The sequence below is a fragment of the Lynx rufus genome, unplaced genomic scaffold (genome assembly GCF_022079265.1).
Source record: "Lynx rufus isolate CCGP_SWC_20201006 ecotype Redwood Valley unplaced genomic scaffold, mLynRuf1.p SCAF_13, whole genome shotgun sequence".
Taxonomy (NCBI): domain Eukaryota; kingdom Metazoa; phylum Chordata; class Mammalia; order Carnivora; family Felidae; genus Lynx; species Lynx rufus.
In genome coordinates, this window is record NW_025814827.1 from 31,464,016 (window position 1) to 31,484,443 (window position 20,428).

At 40.3% G+C, this 20,428-nt stretch overlaps 2 pseudogenes; one reads left to right on the top strand and one right to left on the bottom strand.

The window, feature by feature from the left end:
* LOC124509067 (uncharacterized) lies at positions 1-109 on the top strand (annotated as a pseudogene).
* Positions 110-15,348: 15,239 nt separating this feature from the next.
* LOC124508077 (E3 ubiquitin-protein ligase Itchy homolog) lies at positions 15,349-17,699 on the bottom strand (annotated as a pseudogene).
* Between the last annotated feature and the right edge of the window lie 2,729 nt (positions 17,700-20,428).

The following is a 20,428-nucleotide window of genomic DNA, read 5'->3' on the forward strand; positions in this document are numbered from 1 at the left end:
ATACTCTGGTTTCAGATTACATAAATCTTTTGCCTTTTCCTAAAGATTTCCATGGAGAAGTACAGAAATGAGTTTTTACCCAATTTTTGAGGCCTTGTTTTTATGATGCTACCTTAAAAAAAATACAAGGTTGAATGTCACCGAAGGGACATGGTTTGATTTCATTCTTCATGTATAAAATCGGAAGTGAACCCACTTACAGTTGGATTAAAGCATTGTGCCATTTAGTGCAACAGAGAACTCTGGGATAGCTTTTAATAAGACATTTGTAGGACTTTATTGAAAAATATGCTTTAAATTTTTTTTGCCACTTGTTCCATTTTTTTAGATTTATTAATACTAATAAACCAGACATTTTATGCCTCAAGTCATTTTGTACATGGTATGATAATGTTTTACTCCAGATCTAGTCTCCATCCTTCACTATGTTCTGTGCTGACTCTTATGGACTATATAAAAGTTTTCTTGTTCCTCTAGTTTCTGTTGAGCTCTACCAGTCAGAAGCATCAGAGGGGGATGGTTGGGCAGGAAGAATGAGTCAGGGTATTCTCAGTTTCCTCTGCCAGTCTGCAAGTTATCAGTGGCTGCATTCTTCTGTCAAAGGCCACATGACTACTATCATGTAGTTCTCTTCTATAAGCTCTAATTCTGCATTATAGCAGGTTCCAGTAATTGTGCCTTCTTACCGCTCTAGGCCTAAGAATTGTAATGGTTCTTTGTTAGACCTTAGCTGCACTGTCCAGTATAGCAACCATTAGTCACATGTGGCTATTTAAACTTTAATTAATTGAGATTAAGTAAAATGAATTCTGTGGGTTAGTTGCATTAATCAATTTTAAGTGCTCAATAGCCAGCCTCATGAGGCTAATATCCATGGTTATTAGGCAATGTAGATGTCTAATATTACCATCATTGCAGAAAGATTGGGACATTTCTGAGGTATTTCACCATCCTGATTTGGTTTTCCTTAATCCTGCTCACCCTTTTTTAATTAGTATCTTCATTAAATTCTTCTCAATTATCCTCTTTAAATGGGCCATTTTTCCTGTTGAGCTTTGTGAAGTTAATGAAATGTTTTACGTATTCACCCTTGAAATTTGAGCCTTGATTCATCATCTGAATTGTGTATACCTTGTGAAATTCATATAAGGTATTGGCTTTGTTGATACGAAAGTACCACTTTAGTATATCTTGTTAGTCCTCAATCCTTGAAACCTTAATATCTTGAGATTCTATAAGTACCTAAATTTTAGAAGTACTATCAATGTTAGCATCTTGCTGGACTCAGTATGACAGAGAATCCCTTCTCCCTAAATATTTTTATTAACAAGTTTGCATATAAATGAAAGTGAATGGTTTTTAATATTTAAAAAAAAACTGAGTAGTAAACGCAAATCTAGGTGCAAAGATGTTGGTTCTGTTAGATAAAGGCTCCCAGGAGAAGAGAGGCAACTTCCCTGAAACTACAAGAGCCCTTTCTGGGGACATTATCAGGTATAGACATGAATGAACCCTGGGAAACAAAGGGCTTAAAACTAGGCATCTGGCAAAGCTATGGGTGGGCCAGATACTAGATAACTGGGAGGAATATGATCAGAAGGAGAAAAGGTTGCTCTGTATTTCTTATTTCTAAGTTCACCACAGGCTCTCCCCAACTTTCAGGAGCAGATCAAACCAGAACATTGGTGAAATGAGTGTTCTCAGCTATGTAGTAGTTAGTTCTAGAATTCTAACCTAGAAATGACTCCAAAGCCCAGGTAACACCTTCCATCATGCTACCTCTCAGATGGTGCCATCAACCATTATTATTTCATTACTTTTGGGGGGGGGAGTAGAGGAGGTGGGAGTGTATTATCAAGAGAATGTATGCCAGACCTAAATTTGTAGTGCAGTGGCACCTATTGAGCACTGCCCAGTATGGTGCATTATGAGTAATTGGGGTTGTTCTCCCCAGAGAAATTACCCACATTTTCTATAAGCGATTACCAGATTAAGCATGCCCTCCACCTTTAACACTATAAATGCATCATACTCAGTTAAGGAATTATTCACTTCTCAAGCTCTCCTCATTAGAACACTTAGAAGTTTTGTCAGCAACATTTACCCTGTATCTCTGGAGCAGCACTCAGTATGGACTAGTGCTGGATTCCCAGTTTCATAACAGTAATCTGCAGCAGTTAGAGATGTGGGCCAGATTGAGAACTGAAGTTGGAGAGTGCTTTTTGCTTCTCCAACTCAGCTCCGAATATTTGTGTTCTAAAATTCTGGTATGGAGCCTGGTGTAGTCAGGAAAGTTAATGAAAGCCTTTTTCTTCATTTAGTGATTGTACTTACTTACTTACTTGTTTGTTTATTTAGAGAGTACAGTGGCGGAGGGGCAGAGAGAGAGGGAGACAGAATCCGTAGCAGGCTCCACCCTGTCAGCACGGAACCCAGTGCGAGGCCTTGAACCCATGAACTGTGAGACCATGACATGAGCCAAAATCAAGGGTCAGATGTTTAACCAACTGAGCCACCCAGGCACACAAGTACTTTTTAAACTTTTAACTAGAAAAACCAGTTAAGGAAGGAAGACAATTTCTTATTTTCTTTATTTTTATTTTTTTAATGTTTATTTTTGAGAGAAAGAGAGAGAGACACAGTGTGAGTGGGCAAGGGGTAGAGAGTGAGGGAGACACAGAATCCTAAGCAGGCTCCAGGCTCTGAGCTGTCAGCACAGAGCCTATGCAGGGCTCGAAATCTTGAACCAGGATATCATGACATGAGCCGAAGTCGGATGCTTAACCGACTGAGTCACCTGGGTGCCCCAACAATTTCAATCTCTACCAGGGTCTCAAAAACAGTGTATCATACCAGTGAGGATATGAAAACAAGGTTAAGAACAACTCTTCTAGGATATGTTCTTCAAAGGCCAGTGCTGTCACTTCTTTGTGCGCTTTCTGGATTTTACCACTGACTGCCCATTTTTTATCTTTCTGCAGATTTAATCCTCCTTAATGATGTTAGGAAGTTGACATGTAACAGATATAGTTCAGTGCCCAGACATTGCTTTCTTCTTCTCTTTCTGTGATCTCAGACCTTGAAGTCCTGGTTTATTCTATAGGCATTTGTGATCCCAAACCCAGCCTTGAACAACCCATGCCTACTCTGGGACCCATCCCATATGACATATTTTAGAAAACACTCTCATATGGCAGCCCCAAATGTAGCCAACCACTCTTTCCCTATGGGAGAGAAGACTATGCTCTTTGGAGAATCTGGTGAATAAGAAAACTAATCACTGAGGTGAGTTCTTAACCATACGGAGCATCCAATAATGTCTAGTGTGACATTAAAACTAAACTCAGCTTTTTGACTGCAGTAATGAAAGGGACATAAAATAGTATTAGGCTGGCAAAGTAGGTCATGAGTCCTGGCTAATCATGTTTGGATTTGATATTTAAAGAGGGTGCATGAGTGGCTCAGTTGATTAGGTGTCCGACTTCAGCTCGGGTCATGATCTTGCAGTTTATGGGTTTGAGCCCTGCATCAGGTTCTGTGCTGACAGCTCAGAGCCTGGAGCCTGCTTCAAATTCTGTGTCTCCCTCTCTCTCTGCCCTTCCCCTGCTCGTGCTCTGTCTCTCTCTCTCTCAAAAATAAATAAACATTAAAAAAATTAAAGAGGGAGAATACAAAGAGAAGTTATGAAACTTATAATCAGCTTTAGAGTAGACAGATTTCCTTGGATGTCGATAATTATGTAATTAAACAAAACATTTCTGTCATTCCACAGTTTAAAGACTGTTCACTTACCGTTCTTGGTCAATGACATGACACACTTGGTTGGGAAGGGGCACTTCCTTGGCTGAGGGAAGGAATTGTGTCTGTCTAGTTCACCTCGCTATCCCCAACATAGTAAATGCTTAATAAATACTCACCAGATGAAGGTCCGATATGACACTCAAATAAATTATATTCAAATATTACTATTGTGTATACCATGCACAAATGTATGTCAAAATTCATTTACTTAATGTGTGGTAGGGGAGTATTAAAGTTTTAAAGACCTTCTCTTTAAGAGTTTTTAAAATTCAACTCTTTTAACCTGTGTTAAATGTGGTAGACTTCCTGGTGTTACTCCTAGCTTTATAGAATACACCCAAACCTTCTCCCTGATTGCAATTTCCAGCTGATCTTCATCCTCTTTTGCTCAACAATGGACCATGGTTACCCCATATCCTTTGCAAATGAAGTGAGCTAACTTTGCCAAAAGGTTAATCTGAGGATGTGGGAACATGCAATTAAATGTGCTCATGAGCACATACACTCAGGATCTTGCTAGGATGTGGTGATGCTTCGCTGGGCATGACTTGGTGTGTAACTCTCAAAGTTTAATAGAGGGAGAGGAAAAACCTTGCCCTAATATTTATTCATGAAGTCACTTGTCACCTAAATGGCAGTCTAAGGCTAGAAAACAAACTATAAATTTAGGATATTACACTACATCTTGTTTTTCTCATTCCCTAGCCTTTGTCCACATTTTTAGGCTTTTCATTAGAACCTCTCAACATCTGATTCATATATAGACTTACTATTTCAGAAAAAGTTAGCAAAACCAATCTTTCTTATGTATGGATACATCAGCAACTTAAGCAATACTTATGAGGAAAAAAACAACTTTGCCATCATCTTCCCTTCCCCCCAAAAAAACTCAACTGAAAAAGCAAAGTTTAGACTACAATCCACTGAATTTAAATTTGCACAATTGAGTCCAGCCAACATATTTTTATTTTCAGTGCACAACACATAGTAAATATTCAAAAATGTCACATGAATGGAAATGTGTTTGATTCAGGCTAAAAATAGTAATAAATAGTGACTTGTAATGTTAAGATCAGAGATAACACCCAGATAATCAAAATAATGTAAAGTCATGGTGATTAGTTTGATATTGGTGCCAGAATAGACAAATAGATTGAAGGAACAAAAAATTCAAGAATAGACTTTATAGTAAGGTGACATCCAGACCAGTGATGAATGGCTGGATTCTTTTGTATATGTATGATTTGGGATCAATTGGCTAATCATTTGCGAGAAGTGATGTCAGCTCCCTACTTCTCATGAATCACAAGCATAAATTCCAGATGGGTTAAAGACCTTATCTAAACTTAAAAAATAAAGTGAAACTAAGTTATTTAAGTGTGAGAACAAGTATAAAGAATATGTTTATAATCTTTGTGATAGAAAAGGCCTGAAAGTGGGGCGCCTGGGTGGCTCAGTTGGTTAAGTGTCCGACTTCGGCTCAGGTCATGATCTCGCGGTCCGTGAGTTCAAGCCCCGCATCGGGCTCTGTGCTGACAGCTCAGAGCCTGGAGCCTGTTTCAGATTCTGTGTCTCCCTCTCTCTCTGCCCCTCCCCTGCTCATGCTCTGTCTCTCTCTGTCTCAAAAATAAATAAACGTTAAAAAAATTTTTTTTAAAAAAGAAAAGGCCTGAAAGGACACATACATATAAACAAATTTTTAAAAATCTGATAACTTGGGGTGCCTGGGTGGCTCAGTCGGTTAAACGTCTGACTCTTGATTTCAGCTCAAGTCATGATCTCATGGTTCATGAGTTGAGCCTCATGTTGGGCTCTGCACTGTCAGATTCTTCGGATTCTCTCTGTCTCTATCTCTGCTCCAACCCTTGCTCTCTCTCTCAAAATAAATAAAAAATTAATTTAAAAAAATCTGATAATTCATTTAAAACTTCAGGACAGGGGCGCCTGGGTGGCGCAGTCGGTTAAGCGTCCGACTTCAGCCAGGTCATGATCTCGCGGTCCGTGAGTTCGAGCCCCGCGTCAGGCTCTGGGCTAATGGCTCAGAGCCTGGAGCCTGTTTCCGATTCTGTGTCTCCCTCTCTCTCTGCCCCTCCCCCGTTCATGCTCTGTCTCTCTCTGTCCCAAAAATAAATAAACGTTGAAAAAAAAATAAAACTTCAGGACAATAAGAAAATACATTAAAATGTTAAAAGATTAGTGGCTTCTTCCCTCTCCCCAGGGTCAGACCATAGGGAAACTTTTGTTTTCCTTTTTCGTTCAGTCCCTAGAATTAAGATGCCTGTGACTCATTCTTCTGTTTAGGTTAACAATAGGAAATTTGGATAATGTAAAGTGAAGCTTTCAATTGACTATAATAACTCATTCATTCATTCATTCATTCATCCATTCAACATTTAGTGTTCTAAGCTGGGTAGACCAGTGAATCAAATAATCTCTTGTGGAAGTTGCAGCCTAGCAGGGGGAGACAAGAAACTAAATAATAAAGATAATAAATACATTACATATTATATTAGAAGTGATAAGGACTGTGAGAAAAAGAAAAAACATATAGGATAATGGGGGTTAGGAGTGCATGGGGTTAAGGGTAACAGGTTACAAAAACTAAAAAGGGTGGACAAGGTCACTCTCATGGAGCTGTGAAATTTGAAAAGGTAAGAGAGTTGGCTAAGTAAATTACTGGAGAAAGAGTATTTCAGGAAGGGGGACTAGCCAGAGCAAAGCTCCTAAAGAAATTCATTCTAAGAACTTTGGCTTTAATCTGAGTAAAAAAGGGAGTTGTTTAGGGTTTTGGGTGATGCTACTTGATTCACAGTTTTAAAGGATCCCTTTGGACATCGCAAGGAGAACAGATTGTAGGAGGTCAAAAGTAAAAGCAGGGAGACTTGTCGGAAGGCTGTTGCGGTAATCAAGATGAAAGATGATGTCGATTGAGCTGGAAATGGTGAAAATGGTGGGATTAGGGGTATATTCTGAAGGAAGAGCCAACAAAATTTCTTAATGGACTGGGTATGGATATGAGGAAGAGGGAAGAGTGAAGGATGGGCTCCAAGACTTTAGTCCTAAAGAACTGGAAAGTTGGAGTTGCCATCAACTGAGATAAAGGAGACTACAGGTGGTGCAAATTTGTGTGTGTGTGTGTGTGTGTGTGTGTGTGTGTGTGTGTGTGTGTGTCTTGGGGGGCGGTAGATCAACAGTTCAGGTTGGATATGTTAACTTTGTGATTTCAGTTAGACATCCAAATGAGGAACCACTTACTCAAATATCTATTTTATAACTTCTTTCCTTATCCTCTTCATTCACTTTTTTCTTTGCCTTCTGTAAATAACCAGACCAAACATAGGAATGAGACTGGCAAATAAAAATGGCTGAATTGGAAACACAAATTGTAGCTTGAACAATAAGAGGGACAGTTCCTCTGTGAGACAGCCCACACTGACTGCTCCTGGCTCCCAGAGCCCTTCTCAGAGCCACTTCCATTCAGATCCATTGTCTTGTTTATTTATTTATTTTATTTTAACTTCTTTCTCTATTAATATTTATCATGCATACTGTGTAATTCTACATTTGTAGCTTTTTCATAAAGCCAGAATTTGACACTCCTTATGTCACAAGCCTCATCCCCTGCCATATCTCCTCCTCTTACTTGACATCCCAGTTATATGGAACTACACCTAGATCTCCAAGTATGTGATACTGTTTCATGCCTCCATTCCTTTACTTACAGTGTTCTCCCTGTGGGATTCTCGATACTGCTCTTCTTACCTTACTCGCACACCATCTCAACTTTGTTTATGCAACTCCTACTTGGCTTTCAAAGCTTGTCTTTGAAAAGCATTCCATGATTCTAATACCCCTTCTCTTTCAGGCTGGGATGGGTTACCCTTCTGTATTGCAATAGCACCTTGTAAATATCCTCCATATTGCACTTACCATATTATGTTATAATCTATTTTCTAGTCTGTCTTCTCATTCCAGATTTTAGCTCCTTGAGGGTAGGGATAGTATCTTATTCATCTTTGTATTCTCAGCACCTGACACCATAAACACTAGAACTGAACAAAAATCTCTCACTGTGGCTGTTTAACTTTTTGAAGCCAGTCCTTTCTCATACCATTTCAATATAATAAATCTAATGCCACTGGCTTCCTGGGGGAGAATAAAGAAGCATCAGTGAAGAATAATACAATGACACCCAAAAAAACACTAGGCGCTCTCATGCAAGCCTGTGCCGTTGGTCATAAACTCAGAAAGAATCATCCAGAACCTTTAGAACACAGCTGTGATTATATACATCTACTTTCAGGAACCCCATTTTTAGTCCTACTGCTTCCTTGATCTCCCAGTCAGACATCTGGTGGGTAGTAACAGAGTTAAGTAATTGCAGAGATAGTGAATTTTTTGTACTATTTTGTAGAAGATCAGTATATTAACCACATTTTAACTAGTAAGATGATTCAATTAGAGTGACTTGAACCTGCAACTTACCCCTCTAGCCCAATTACTTTTGAATTTTTTGGTTTGGTTTAAGACTCACCTAGGTGAGCCACTTTTGGTTTGAGTCAATCACTAGACTCATACTAGTGTCAATTCAGCTGGAACACAGAGTAACTTGAGGTTTCTGTATCCCGCCATGAGTTAGCCAAGAGTTCATTTTAAAACACTTACTGTCAGGGTGCCTGAGTGGCTCAGTTGGTTAAGTGTCCGACTTCAGCTCAGGTCATGATCTCTCAGTTCATGAGTTCAAGCCCCGTGTTGGGCTCTGTGCTGACAGCTCAGAGCCTGGAGCCTGTTTCAGATTCTGTGTCTCCCTCTCTCTCTCTGACCCTCCCCCATTCATGCTCTGTCTCAAAAATAAATAAACGTTAAAAAAAAACTAAGACACTTATTGTCATTTATTATATAAGACATATGTGCTCATTACAGAAATATTTTAAAAAGCAAAATCTGCTATTTTAAACATTTAAACATTTTTTATGACTTTCTAACCATGCCGGGGTTGCCCTGTTTGCCTTCTTACAAGTTCTGAATAAAAATTCTTTTCACTACCACAAAGAAAGTTAACTTTGATAAAATCAAAGTTAAAATCAAGTTGTTGATAATTCTTGCACATGTCTTGTTCAGCTGATGTATACATGACAATTTCTCATTGATGAATTCCTCTTTGATAAGTGATTGCCTTCTATGGCCTACAGTTGATAAGAGTAACTTCAAGTCCCTAAAGTTACTAAGATTATAAAACTAATTTTTTTTTAAAGTAAGCTCTGTGCCCTATGTGGAGCTTGAACTAGGGACTCTGAGATCAAGAGTTGCATGTTCCACCAACTGAGCCAGCCAGGTGCCCCACATGGTATTATTCCTACCTTTTTTTTTTTTTTTTTCCCACAAGAAATATGGCCTGAAAAATAAGATCTGGGAAGACCTGAGGGAAAAATAGCATGCAAGTGAAGAGCCAAAGTTCTGCTACTCAGGGTAGAAGAGAAGTAAAATATAAATTCAAGGAGGACAGCAAATGTGTAGTCATTGGCAACCTGAATTAATGTTCACTCATCCTGAAGAACAAACCAGGCAGAACTGTGACAAAAGTTCATGCCGGACAACTGACCAAAGGCAGTTGTATAGTTTAAGCTTGTGGGATTGGAGTCAGATAGACTTGGGTTTGAATTCTGATTTTGCTCCTTACTATCATGTGATCTTAGATAATTATTTAACTTCTTTAAACCTCAGTTCCCATATCTATAAAATGGGTATAATAATGGTACTCACAAAAGAAGTTAGAGTGGGAGAGAGCCAAAGCATAAGAGACTCTTAAAAACTGAGAACAAACTGAGGGTCGATGGGGGGTGGGAGGGAGGGGAGGGTGGGAGATGGGTATTGAGGAGGGCACCTTTTGGGATGAGCACTGGGTGTTGTATGGGAACCAATTTGACAATAAATTTCATATATTGAAAAAAAATAATGGTACTCACATCATAAGTTGATGAGATAATTAAGAATTAAAGAAATGTTTTTTAATGTTTACTAATTTTGGAGAGAGAGAGAGAGAGAGAGAGAGTGCAAACAGGGGTGGGGCAGAGAGAGAGGGAGACACAGAATCTGAAGCAGGCTCCAGGCTCTGAGCTGTCAGCCCAGAGCAGACACGGGGCTCAAACCCACGAACTGTGAGATCATGACCAGGTGGTTCCTGACGACAGGAAAGGTGGTGGACAAATCAGAGATCACATCAAGATATCTACGTTTGGAGATTAAAATGGTAACACTATTGAAAGAAACGTGTAGTTGGCAAGGAGAGAAAGTTAAAGAGAAAAATGAATTTAGTTTGAGATGTGTTGAATATGTCAATATGGCATACACAGATAATTTTCCTGAGGGCCAATGGGATTTAATGGCATACAAGTGGCTTTTAAGTGCAATCTGTAAATTTAAGCTGTTAGTTAATGGGGGAGAAGATAGTAAAGCCAATCTGTAAATTTAAAGACACACATTATTTTTGTTAACTTGAATCCTCCCTATTGCATTTACACTATGATAAATTATTTTTTAAAGTTTATTTATTTATTTTGAGAGAAAGAGAAAGAGAGCATGCGGGAGGGCTAGAGAGAGAGGGAGAGAGAGAATTCCAAGCAAGCTCTGCACTGCCAGCTCAGAGCCAAATGAGGGGCTCAAATTCTCAAACCATGAAATCATGACCTGAGCCAAAATCAAGAGTCAGATAGATGTTCAACCACTGAGCCACCCAGGTGCCCCTGATAATTTTTAAACACTAACATATTAAAAAACAAACAACATATTTTTTTCTCCCTGACATCAGGGACATTCACTCAGTCAAGTGACAGGTGAATTTAAAAAACTAGAGAACATGGGGGGCACCTGGGTAGCTTAGTAGTTTGAGCATCCAACTCTTGACTTTGACTCAAGCCATGATCCCAAGGTTGTGGGATCAAGCCCCTTGTTGGGCTCCACACTGGGTGTGGAGCCTGCTTGGGATTCTCTCTTGCTCCCTCTACCCCTCTGCCCCACTCACATGCTCTCCCTCTCTCTCTAAGATAAAAACAAATACTAGAGAACATAAGTTATCATCACTGTTTTGCATTCAGCAAAAAACTTTGTGGGGTAACTTGAGTGCCTTGCAAGGCTCAGCTGTTTCCAGATGCTGAACACAGCCTTGTGGTTATTCAACAAACAACTTCACTGTTCCTTATTTATTATATCAAATAGTCCTGCCTTCTTCATTACCAAAAAACCTGAGTCAATTGATGAAGTAATTACCACAGATAACTACATTTGGACAGTGGCCAAACTACCCAGAAGTGGAATGAAATGGGCTATTGGGTAAGTACATTACTGACTGGTCAATTTCTGTAGACCTGGCCAGGGGCTTCTTCAGCAAAAACAAGGAAGGAAAGAAAAGAGAAGCACCCCACTTGAGCAGACATATGCTTTTTAAATAGTCATAATTGCTTCTGTTTATTGAGAGCTGACTCTGTGCCCAGCAATGAGCCAAGAGCTTTCAACAATTATCTCCTATAATCCTCACAACCCTGTCAAGAGGTACTATTATCGTGTCCCCTTTGAAGATGAGGAAATTGAAGCTTAGAGAAGGGATGTAATTTGTTCATGGACACAGGCTAATCATAGGGACAGGATTCAAACTCAGGTTTGAGAATCCTGTAGTAATCCAGTCTCAAGATAGCTCCAAGGCTTGGACTGAATCCCATACCACTGCACTAATCTGCCTTGTAAGAACAACCACCGTGACAAAATGCCTTTGACATTTTACAGACCCAAACTGGAATAGTTGAGTTGGCACTAGGGAAGTACCTCTGAGAATGTGCTGCTGGTCGGACTGGCCATACAGGTAGCATCAACCCTGCCCCTGAAATGCCAAAACTCCCTTGTTTGCATTGTCAGCCCAGAAACCTGAAACCCATTTCTGTTGACTTTGAGACCTAAACCTTACATAACACTTCATCATCTCTACTCCTTTTACAGGCCCATGATTTCATGCCATGATGAAGTCAAATAACCCAGGCTTGGTTTCTGTTGCAGCAGCTGAACATAAGCCAACAAGGGAAACCATTGTCCTTTTATCCAGATCAACGAACCAAGCATGAAACTATGATGGAAATGTGTGGTATTTCCTAGGGCTGATGTAATAAAGTTATCCACCCCAGATGCCCTGTCCATATATTGTAACTTGGATGGCCAGGTTTTGGGACTAGTGTTAGGGAGTCAGTTAACCTGGAAGTCATTCTCATCCAGAAATGTTGCTACTGTTCTATCAAGTTCCTTAGAAACCAGACTCCTTTTAGCTTCTGGTTTTCATATCTATAACCTTATTTGCTATAGGTCAAAAGTTGAGAGTGGGCATTGACTTTCAGATCCTGGGCTAACTACCCCCAAAGAAGAAACGAGTCTGTCCTGATGTTAAACCCCTCTGGGAGGTATCTTCCTTACCCCTTCTCAAGATCATAAGTGTCATTTTCAGGGGACTGTGAGTAATTTTCTGGCCGAGGGCTGATGTTACACTCAGTTACACTCAGTACATCAACTGCCCTATTTCTGAGGTTTTGTTCAAGTCACAGGACACATTTTCTGATTCTTAAAAACTGTCCAAATGTTCTCTTTCAGGATGCTACATTTATAAGGAAATGGGACTTCCCATTCTCTTCCCTCTAATGTAAATCTTGAATTTATGCCTTCATAGCAACTCCATTTTATTGATTCATTTGTAGTTACTTATGGGATCATAAATAATGGGTTCAGAAAAAAAGATGGAGGCTCACACAAAGGAGACCAAGATGCCTGTAAAACAGTGAAGCTCTTACCTGACCCAAGCCATCACTTCTCAAGAGATGAAGCCATCTCTCATTCAGGGCTTCTGGTGAAAGTGTTCAAACAATGGTTAAGCCATGTAGCTGTCCTTAAATTCCTGCCTGGCCCCTTGCCTAGGTGCAGGATTTCGTCAGCCATAGAGAACAGCCACACCTTGCCTTAATGATTTTTGCCCAAAGACTGTCCTAGCCAATGACAAACCAAACTAGAATAATCATTAATGTCACCACAGACTATGCAGAATGATCTTAGCTGATTTCCTGTCAGGTTCTGAATAAACCTTCTATCACCTAGCCTGATGACCCTTCCTCTGGCTTAAATTGTTTTTTAGGGAGTTTCTTGAGTCCATTCCACATGTGAGCTGAACCTTCCCAGACAGACAGGGGATTGCCAGGCACAGGTGGAGTCCTACATCCTGCAACAGGGGTTTAGGAGCCAAGGAATTATTTGATGCAAACCTTACTCCTTTGTCAAGAGATCAAAGGGGGGGCTTTGGGCCATGGCTAAAACCCAGTCACAGAAACTCAGTGTGGAATGTACTCAGTCAGCTAGAGAAGGTCCAGCAACTAGAGAAAAGATCAGAGTGACATACATACTGTTTGTAGAGAAATAGTACATGCCCTTCTAGTGGAAATGGAAAAGGCAAGATCCTTTCTGGGCAGTCACATGGAGTAGAGAAAGGGAACACATTTTGGAACCTGGATTCACCATTGGATGACCTGAGGGAAGTCACATAATCTCTCTGGGACACAGTTTCCTCATCTGTAAAATGGGTTTGATAGTACCTGTCTCACAAGGTGCTTATAAAGATCTAATGAAGCAGGTGTCTTGCATGGTGCTTGGAAAGTAGGACACACCCAAAACAAATGCTGGTTTCCACCTCTTATTCCCCTGCCCAAAGCTCACATTAATCCCAGATCATTCTGGGTTCTACCACCCTCAGACCTGGACAAGTAAGGCTCTCCCAGGTGTTCAGAGGTGCCTTCCTCAGAGTTTTCTAAATCCCTCCCTGGTGGTTGTTGGCAGTGCTGTCCAGCTTGGACTTGGTTCCACAGAGCCCCAATCTCTTTTTTTACCTCTTTGAGGCACTCTGACTCTCCATAGCCACCCCTTCCTGACATGGGATTAACCAGATGCCCTGAGGAACTCTAGAACTCATATCTATGGGTTTGTCCCTGGGCAATGTGGCCAGGATCAGATTCCTGGAAATGGCCTGGTGAACAGATTATTCCAGTTGGTCAAGGTGATAGTTCTTTGAGGCCTCCTGAAAGACTGAGCTGCCAGAGTAGTGTTGACATGCTGATTTCGGGTGATTCCAATTTATATTTAGACAGGAGCCCTGCAAAAAATATTTGCCCATGGGCTCTGCAAAGTTTAAGTATGGCCCTGATTTTAGGAACCTGGAAATACTTGTCCCCACAAGTGGCTGGACTTACATGGGATTTATTAACATAGTAATTATTCATACAGTAGCTACAAAAATTATCAAATGTTTGGGCCCTAGAAAGGGCACCAATTTAAAACACTGCTTTTAAGTTAAAGCTCTGGTATCATCCTCTTTTCCCTCCCCTGTCCACCATGGCCCTGTCTCTCTCATACTGTCACCAATTCTGCATGTCTCTCATATATAGCCTCTTCTGTCTATCCCTGTCTTAGTCCAGATCTCCAAGGTTCCCCCTTTCCCCTGGACTATTGCAGTGGCCTCATGGCTTCCAGGTTCTTCCCACACCATTCTGTCTCCCACACTGACCAGGAAGGAGGAAAAGCAAATATAAAAATGGGTTATCCTTTCTCTCTTTCTTTCTAAAAACAAATAAATAAACTTTAAAAAAAAAAGTGGGGGACACCTGAGTGGCTCAGTCTGTTAAGTGTCTGACTCTTGATTTTGGCTCAGGTCATAATCTCACAGTTTGTGAGTTGGAACCCTGCATCAGGCTCAGTGCTAACAGTGTGGATCCTTCTTGGGATTCTCTCTCTCCTCTGTCTCCATCCCTCCCCCTCTTGTGCACTCTCTTTCAAAAGAAATAAACTTAAAAAACAATGTATTATCATTCGTACCAGCACTATTCACAATAGCAAAATGTGGAAACAACTGAAATGTCCACCAACTGATGAACAGATAAACAAAATGTGGTATATCCATACAATGGAATATTATTCAGGCATAAAAAGAAGTATTGATCCATGCTTCAACATGCATGAATCTCAAGAATATATGCTAAGTAAAATAATCCAGCTAGGAAAGGGTACATATTATGTGGTTCCATTTACATGAAATCTCCAGAATAGGTAGCTTCATAGAGAAAATAGATCAGTGGTTGCCAGGAGTTGGGTTAGGGAGGAGTGGAGAGTGATGGCTTCCTTAATAAGTATGGAGTTTCTTTTTTTTGATTTTCGACACATGTATACAAAACTGTTGTTAAGGTAACAGTCTAGTGGAATAAGACAAGGCAGATTTCATTGCTGTGTTAAATCTCATGTTAAGTAAGTTTTGACTAGTCATTTGCAATCTGATTTCTGAAAACATGGAGTAGAAATCCAGAATCATTGGGAGGTAAATCTCAATGATAACGTTAATTTACTTACACTCAAATAACTCTGTAAACAGTCACAGCCCAATTTTACAACAAGATGTGCAACAAGCAGAGAAGGAAAAGGACAAATATTGCAAATAAGTTCTTGTCCTTCGGTGGCACAAGTTCTCGGAAGCTACTCTCATCCAAATCCTTCTGTTTCTTCAATAGCAAATAACAGCTTTTCCTTCAGTTGCTCATAGCTCTTGTAGGGTGGCAGGTCCAGGTGGTTAAAACAGGTATGACTTCTGGGTAACCAGTTTTCTTTCCCAACTTTTTCAGTGCAGAATTACTGTGGTCATTGCTCCCCATGAGGTCAGCAAATCCTCCAACTGGCAATCAGCAGATTCCAGTAACAAACTGCAGAAGTCTCATTCTCTTCTCATTATCAATTTCTCTAATAAACTGCCCAAACCACATAATTTGTTTGCTTGTCCTAGTGTAATGATGGTAGATGGCATGTCTTCACCGGTCATTCAAATGAATCTCTTGCATTCCACATAAAAGGACCTCTAATTCCTTTGCATCAAAGTATTGCAAATATTTCCGGGAAGAATTTCATTAAAGCCCTCAGAGAAAGCTTGTGTCTGTTCTTCAACACCTCGAGACAACTTCCATTCAGCTACTATTCTGATATATTCCTCTTCATTTTCTTCTGTCACAAGAATATTGCCACCATTAGGTTTCAAATCATGACTCTTGATTTCACCTAAAATTTCTTTATCGACAGAGAAGTACATTTCCAAACCACGTTCCTCAATATTGTTTTCTTTAACCCAGATGAGAGAATTGTAAAATTCTGGAGCAATAGATTCTAAATCCTTGAGTTCAAGTGGTTTGTTCAATATATGCTTATAGAATGGAAAAAAAAAAAAACTAAAAACCTGTGTCTATGAATTTCCCATGGAACAAAGCCATGGCAATAAGCCTGTCAATAAAACAAAAATATTTCAGGTGATCTGGATTGATGTAAAAAGCAGGATTAATCTGCAAGCAGTAGTTATCCTTCCCTGCATATTCAAACGGGCAACACATGGGGTTCAACACCTTGTTTGACAAAACAAAGAACCTTTCTCTTGCTACACCTCCGTAATCTAAACCTTCTTTTCCTGGAAAAATCACCCACAAACGTCTTCACAGATCTTGGGGATTGAAGCTCATTATCTGCTGAAAGGAATCTTCAAAAGTTTTTCTTGTCCCTGTAATCTTTATGTGCTGTGGCATGGCAAGTTGCTGACAGCAGAACCAGAAATACTGAACATTTGCCTTGAAGTCCCATACATAGGCTATCGGTGGTCTATTGTCTAGAGCAGATTTTCCAGTGCGGGGGTCAATATAGGTGGTTGTTCTTCTATTGTGGTCCACAAAATATGGAATTCCATCGACTGTGAATCTCATTTCCCAGCCTTCAGGTAAGAGCTTTTCATTTAATTTACCTTGACTTCTGGGGTCCTCCCATTGCGTAATACAAGAGTTGTGGTTGACGAAATATACTCTATCATTGCTGTCTGTTCTCTTCTCCCATCCAGGAGGCAGGGAAAGAAGGGGATCAAATTCTTTATTTTGCGATGTAGTAAACAAATCCTGATTCCCATAAATGAATCTCTGGTTAAACTGCTGCATTGCTCCTTGAAGCTGACTACATTGGAGCTGCCAATGTTCACAGTTCCGGATGGATTCCAATGTTGGCCTCTGCCATGTTGTTGTTCTTGTGAAATTGTCAACATAATAAATATGTCCCATGTTGTCAACCCACTGTTCCCAGCCAGGAGGTAGAGGTTCTGGTCTATTCCACATTGTTCTTCTTTCAATAAGATCTATGTAGTAAACTCGCCCATGCTGGTCCACTCTCTGCTCCCAGCCAGATGGTAGGGGATCTTGAGGTACAGGATTTAATGGCCTAGGGTCTGAGCCTCCAGATATATTAAGAGGAATTATTAATCCAGATGTTGCTCCTTCAGATGTATTTCAATTTATATTTGTTGGTGGCAGAGAGCCCATACTGGATCCATCATTTTCAGAAGTGGCAGATGGTGAACCATTGACAGATACTGGTCTACATGGGGCAAGTGGAGGTGGTCGTGAAGGTCTGGGAGGCCTAGAAGGTTTAAAACCGCCATTTGAGAGTGATGGAGAATTATTCCCATTGACCTTCCTATTTTCACCAGGCCCTGAATCCTCAGGTTCATCTGATCCATTTGGATGTGTTTTTGCTTCATCCTTGGGTCTGGAGACATCATTAGTCTGTGAAACACATTCTGAACATGTAGTTTCACCATTGGTAACAACTTCAGACTCTAACTGCAGCCCATCAAGACAAACTGACAAGGCTCCTATTGTCTCTGTTGGATGTTTGTAACCTACAGGCTGTAAAGTCACAACTACTTTCTCAAGTTTCATGTTGTTTGACTTTAAGGTTTCAAAGATATCTAATGCAGCAGTTCCCAACAAAACATCAGATTTCAGTGTCTGATGACTCCACACACGAAAATGTAATTTCCCTCCTCCAGCTGAGGCAAGTCTCTCCATTTGGGATCTGGGTCCCATTCCCCATATCTTTTCAAAAGTTATTCTTTCAGTTAACCCAGAAACCATAAAACAATATTTGTGGCCCATGGATGGATCCTGTGTTTGGCTCATATAGGCTTTTTTCCCTTTTGAAGAAAAATGTACTTACTATGAGGAAAAATGAAAGATAAAAATCCATCCTTTTTAGTGTATAATTCCACAAGTTTTGACCAACACCTACATTTGTGTGCATACTAGCATCACAATCAAGAACACTGCCCTCACCCCCCTCCCCCAACTCCTCTGTGCCTCAGGCAAATATTCAGAAGGAGCCTGTACTCTCCATTCTCTGCAGTTCCTGCCACTCTATTTCCTATATCCCACTGCCTCAAGCATTTAGGTTACTTACTGAGGCCCCTGGATATTTGAGTCTGAAGTCCCTGGATTATTCCTCCTCTTTCCTACATCTTTTAGCCAATCCCCTCCTACTCATTCTTTCCTATCAACACCTAATCTCGCTCAGTTCCCCTCTGTTAAGGAAAAGCTCTCCTTTGGCCTCTCCAGATGCTACCCTTCCCTCACAACCAAACTTCTTAAAAGAGTTGTTATTTGGGGACCCCCTGGTCAAATTCCCCCTTATTAGCTCAAAGTTCTCCTGATACTCACTATATAGGTAAGATGTTTTTTCTATTTCTTTGGGGAAAAAAACCAAAAAACAAAAGCAAGTTATACCAAGATAACTGCGTCTTTCTCAGATGGCAAATTTCTCATGTTGCCCCCAATGGAACATATAACACTGTTTCAGAATTTTGATAAGACATTTTTACCCAAATCATGCCAACTTGTTCTCTTATGTTAAAATTATAAATAGTGAAAGACCTGCCCACTGACATGGGCTCAAGTGGGGGAATAGGTTTAGATTCAATGTTATATCTACAAATAATTTCTGCTTCCATTGTCTCTCTGAAAAAATCACCCAGTATGAGAAACCCTGTGTCTTTTCTCCCATAAAATGAGAGATCCGGATTGATTTGCATATTTGGAAAAGAAAAGAGAGAGAGAGAAAAAAAGCTAATCCTTCCATCTCATTCACAGAGGGTTGAAACAAAGGTGGGTAATACTTAAATGTTACTGAATATTGTTTTGAGTAAAAAATAAAGGAACAGTGAGGGCACCTGGGTGGCTCAGTCGGTTAAGCGTCCGACTTCGGCTCAGGTCATGATCTCGCAGTTCATGAGTTCAAGCCCCGCGTCGGGCTCTGTGCTGACAGCTCAGAGCCTGGAGCCTGTTTCAGATTCTGTGTCTCCCTCTCTCTGACCCTCCCCCATTCATGCTCTGTCTCTCTCTGTCTCAAAAATAAATAAACATTAAAAAAAAAAAATAAAGGAACAGTGAAAAAATTTTCAACTGGCCTCTGATTCTTGTTGTTCTGAAATTTTCTCTTCACTGGATATTTTTAAAAGAATGAAAGGAATGCCTGGGTGGCTTTGTTGGTTAGGCCACCAAAGACCTTGATCTCAGCTCAGGTCTTGACCTTAGTTGTGAGTTCGAGCCCCATGTTGGGCTCCATGATGGCTGTGGAGCCTACTTAAAAAGAAAGAAAGAAAAGAAAAGAATGAAAAGGAAACCTGGCACAAGGGAAGTCCATCCCAACTCTGTCCACATTCACTGGATCCATTTCCTCGCCTGCCAGGCAGTCCTCTGCTCTCTCCAATATCTTCTCTTCTTCCACCATCTCGCTGTCAAAATCTTTCTCCTGAAGGTCCAATTGTCTCCATACCACAAGCTGATGGACACTTTTCAGACTTCATGTTACTTGATGGCTTAGCAGCACTGCATACCGGTAAGCATTTCCTTTTTCTTGAGACACCCTTTCTCTTTGGCTTCTTGGGATAACCACTTCCTGCTTTTCCTGCTACCTCTCTGGCTGCTGTTCAGCCTCCATGGGCATCTTCCTCCTCTACCCACCCTTTAAATGATGGTGTTCCTCAAAGATTCATTCTAGGTGCTCTTCTCACTCTACAATCTTTCCCACGTGCACACATCCAAACCCTCAGCTCCAATGACTGTTTTCTTATGTCTCACATCCAGACTTCTCCTCAAAGCTCCAAATTCATCTGTTCAACAGCCTAATTAGCCTCTCTGTTAAATGTCTAAAGAGCATCTCAAACTCAATCACAAATCCTGAGCCTGGCCCCTATTCTGACCCTGCAAACTTGGTCCTCATCCAGTGTTTCCTATTTGAAGAACAGCACCACTACCTACCCAGAAGCATGAAGCCAGAACCTTTGGAATCATATCTCCTTCTCCCTCACTCCACAAATCTAATCAATCACATAGCCTGCCAATTTTATTTTATTTTTAAATTTTATTCAAATTCAAGTTAGCTAACATACAGTGTAATAATGATATCCAGGAGTAGAATTTAGTGATTCATCACTTACATATAATACCCAGTGCTCATCCCAACAAGTGCCCTCCTTAACGCCCATCACACATTTTCTCCACCCCCATCAAACCTTAGTTTGTTCTATATATTTAAGAGTCTTTTATGGTTTTTCTCCCTCTCTCTTTTCATCTTATTTTTCCTTCCCTTCCCCAATGTTCATCTGTTTCGTTTCTTAAATTCCACATATGAGTGAAATTGTATATTTATTTTTCTCAGACTGACTTATTTCGCTTAGCATGATACACTCTAGTTTCATCAACGTTGT